Source organism: Olea europaea, chromosome 19 (assembly GCF_002742605.1).
Source record: "Olea europaea var. sylvestris chromosome 19, O_europaea_v1, whole genome shotgun sequence".
NCBI lineage: Eukaryota > Viridiplantae > Streptophyta > Magnoliopsida > Lamiales > Oleaceae > Olea > Olea europaea.
Window position 1 is genome coordinate 7,063,783 of NC_036255.1, and position 4,434 is coordinate 7,068,216.

General features: G+C 35.6%; 1 pseudogene; it reads left to right on the top strand.

Moving 5' to 3' along the window:
* LOC111368278 overlaps positions 1–3,831 on the top strand; it is a 7,736-nt pseudogene extending 3,905 nt beyond the window's left edge.
* The last annotated feature ends 603 nt before the right edge of the window (positions 3,832–4,434 follow it).

Here is a 4,434-nt window from a genome sequence, read left to right on the forward strand (position 1 = left end):
AAAAAAATTTGAGAATTAAATTGAGAATAATGTGAAAATCTAGAACAGTGGAGGGAAGAAAATCTAGCCAGTAGCATTAAGGGAGAAAGAGGGAGAAGAAGTTGCAGAAACTTGTTTTTCTCTATCATTGGCCTTATGATTTTGAAAGGCAAGGCATTGAATATGATCGCTGGAAATTGGTGTATACATGTTCTCTAGAATAGCATAGTACAAATGCTATCTCAAACCTCCTGTGTTGAAGATAGCTTTGGTTTTTAAACAATTGATATTAGCTAAATTAGGAATCAGAATAACCAATGGATCATCAAGTTAAATTGGAACTCATTATTCATCAAACAACTAGTTTCAAGAAGAAATGTTTGCTTAATCATTTACGTGGACTACAGAAATGCACGAGGACAAACTACTACCTTAGTTTGAGCATAAGAAAATTGTGTTTGCTACAGCTTTCCAGTTTTATCTGTAGTTTGTGACGTAAATTTGTACGTTGAAAAAAATAGAATTATTTATCACGATTAGTTTGAGAAAGAATATTTAAAAAAAAAGTTTATTCGAAGAGGAAATCAATTTGAGACATACAGTTTGTTACACATTCGAGAAATAAACGAGATATTTTGTTGCAACACAGGTAGTATTAGTCTATGGACCAATGAAATTCGCTTCTTAAATCTTTTGTGTCTCTTTTTCTTTCTATACGCACCAAGACATTAATTTTATTCACAGGCCTTGGAAGTGGTTGATGTGGAGCTGCAACTAAAATGGTAGCTGAACTTGATGGTTCAGTGATGAAATGTGTCCGTGATCAGAATGGTAATCATGTAATTCAGAAATCCATCGAGTGTGTCCCTCAAGATCGAATCCAATTTATAATATCATCATTCATGGGACAAGTCGTGACATTGTCGATGCATCCATATGGCTGTCGTGTTATTCAAGTTAAGTTACTGACATTTATTGTTTGCTTCCTATGTTTTTTATTACAATTGTTCACGTACAATGAATTTTGCTTCTGACAGATGGTCCTATGTTTTTTTTATTGCAATTGTTCACGTACAATGAATTTTGCTTCTGACAGAGGGTCCTTGAGCATTGTGATGATCGTAAAACTCAACAAATGATCATGGATGAAATTATGACCTCCGTGTGTACCTTAGCACAAGATCAGTATGGGAATTATGTCATTCAGGTACTTAATTTCCTTGGATAAATACCTGACCATAAAGTTATGTAACTCTTTCTGAATTTTGATTCCCCCCACCCCCACCCCCGCCCCAATGTTTGGGAGAGGTGGAGGGGGCCTGTGGCTGAGACTGAAATTTAAGCAGATGGGGATAGTCTAATTTTTATTGTCTTCTTTTGGCACTTATTTGAACATGTGGCATTTAAGTGATAATAATACGAAAAGAAGACGAGAAAATTGGAGTGTTCATGTTGTAATGCTGTTGGATGCCCTTCTTTTAGAATACCCTTTTCATCGGTCAAGTGTAATTATTTATTACTCACTGGAGTTTGCCATTTCCTGTCCATGGATGTTCAAGTTTTATTTTTCTCTCTTTCCGAAAAACTGATAGCGATAAAGGTTGAAAAATAAAATCAGATAAGGTTTACGTGGCTCAGATGACTTGCCTCCTTGGGTTCGGAGAGATAATCCACTATAACCTATAACGATTCTGTAGATGTTACGATATGGAATTTGAAACTATATCTTTCAGTTCATTCAATTCCTTTTCCTGAACTCAAAGATTGGTTCAGCAATTGAGGAGTTGTAGGCACTTCATATGACCACATTTAATCTCTTTCAGATGGAAGGATAGTCTGTGTTTTAGGAATTAGTAGATTGTGCCATGTTTAGTTCCTGCAAAATTCTTCTTAATAAGAAAAGAGGAAGGAGTTGTCAGATAAAAAGTGTCCTGACGTTGTGGAAAGAATTGGAACCTATCAATCTGACCTATATGTAGATCACACTATGCCAAAGTCACATCAATGTCCACTCTTTTTGTGAAATGGAATAAAGTCTTCAATGCTGGTGATTTGTTTTTAATCTTGACTTAGTTGGCATTACATTCCTGATTTTCCGCATGCATGGAAAAACATAAAGGAATTTTCTTGTACTGTTGTACTGTGTAAGTTTGCACTTCACTGGATTATTTGCTGTTTATATAGGAAATCTCATGCTTGTCTCCCAGATTGCTTTTGTTAGATTGTTTCTCACAACTATGACTCTTACCATTCTGATCCTTTTTCATCTCTTTCCAATTTTTTCTATTTTGTCGGGGGGCTTTGTTAGCATGTTTTACAGCATGGTAAACCACCTAAACGGTCTGCTATTATTAGCAAGCTTGCGGGACAAATCGTGAAGATGAGTCAGCAAAAATTTGCTTCCAATGTGGTCGAGAAGTGCTTGACTTTTGGTGGTCCAGAGGAGCGTACACTTTTGTTGAGTGAGATGCTGGGCTCTACAGATGAAAATGAGCCTCTACAGGTGTGACAACGCTGCTCTCTAGATTTGTGACATATATATATATATATATATAGGCATCCTGAACTGATTATTGCACTCCAAGAACTGATTTGGGGTTAACCTTTTTCATACTTGTTGAATGTGATATGTGTTATAACTGCCTAAAATTTTTCACCTTAGAAATTTTGATATTTGATACTTTTTCTTTGATTTTTCACGAGCATGGTAGGGGAATCAATTCTTTGCTCTTGCCTCTTAGTTTGCCATAACTTTCTTGATCTTGCAAGTTAAGCTTTACTGGTAAACACACCAGGGTATGAACTATCCTTTGTCTCATTTAAAGATCAACTTGATCATATCATCATCATCAACATAACTGACATGTTATTTGGTTCTATTCAGTTATCTCTTATTCAACCATATATTGGTATAATGACAATGCTTTGATTAGAAAATTTCTACGCCATCTCCATTGCAACTGTTTTTTTTTTTTTTTTTTCAACTCTGCTTTCCATCTTCTCCCAGTGCCCTGTCCACACACAAGCACAATACCCAGATCTCCCTTATGTCCCAACCAAAATAAACTGGAGATGTTTAAAGCACTTCCTCCAGGTGTCATTACGATTTTCTTCTAGTCCTCCATTTGTTAGGAAGCTTGAAGTTGCTCCTGTTGAAGTCATTTTTCCTATTATTTCCTCATTTTGTATCGTAAAAAATGCCGAAATGAAAATTGCAGGCTATGATGAAAGATCAATTTGGAAACTATGTCGTGCAGAAAGTTCTTGAGACATGTGATGATCAGAGTTGTGAATTGATTCTCTCTCGTATCAAGGTTCACTTGAATGCACTTAAGAGGTACACTTACGCAAAACACATTGTATCGCGTGTTGAAAAGCTCGTATCAACTGGAGGTAAGATTAGCTTTTACTCGATACATTCTTCCACTAGTCAAAGTTTATGTTATTATTCAACCCACTTCTAATTATATCCGAAATTTCGTTTACAGAGAAGGACATAGAGCTATCCTCCTCGCATCCCTCTTGAGGCGATCCGATTGCAGGCAAAGGAAGAGATCTTTGTGTCCATAACAAGGATGCCAGGTCCGTATGTACTGTGAAGGCTTCTAATAGTTGTAAATAAGGAAGCAGTGCTTAGTGATCTTGCTGGAACTAGGTAACTTCTTTTTCTTGATGATGTATATTTTGCACGTAATATGTATTGACGATTGTGATGAGTTGTAATTTTTTTATGTATATGGTTCAAAATTCGTGAAGAAGCTTGATGGCACAGCTTTTGGCTGTGATGATCTTCTACATATATTCTGCACTTCACATATTTGCTAGCCTCCTTTACTGTTTTGAAAATTTTATTTCTGGGTTTCATCGTTCCTGGTGTTTGTACCTTGAGGAAACTCGAAATTCCGTTGAAATGAAAATTTGAAGATTCTTATACTAACTGTTGAATATTTGTTCAAAATCAATGGAATGATAATGGACTAATTGTTGGGCTCAATTGTGGAATTGGTAGAATCAAAAGAAATTGAAAAATGAAAATTTTGATTTTTGCCTATGCGTACGCACAGGCTTATTTTTGTGCGTACGCGAGATGTGCTTTTTTGTGCGTACGCGAGATGTGCTTTTTCAAAATCAGAATTGATTTTGTTTTTACTATGCGTACGCATAGTATTAAAAGATAGCCGTTGATTGATTTTTCAATTTGAAACTTGGGAGTCGTTTTAAATTAAAAGTTGTTACTTTTCATCTTATTTTGACACCATTTCGTGAAGCTATGATTCATGGATATAAATATGTGTTTGTTGGACATAAAAAATACATGGAAATCAGATTACAAAACATATGGTAATATGTCATCATTCCACAAGAAAGAAAAATCATTTCTTCCTCCACATTCATATATTCCCTTTATGTTCTTCAAGTTCGGGTGGAGAAATGCTCGTTCTTTTGTGTTCCTCT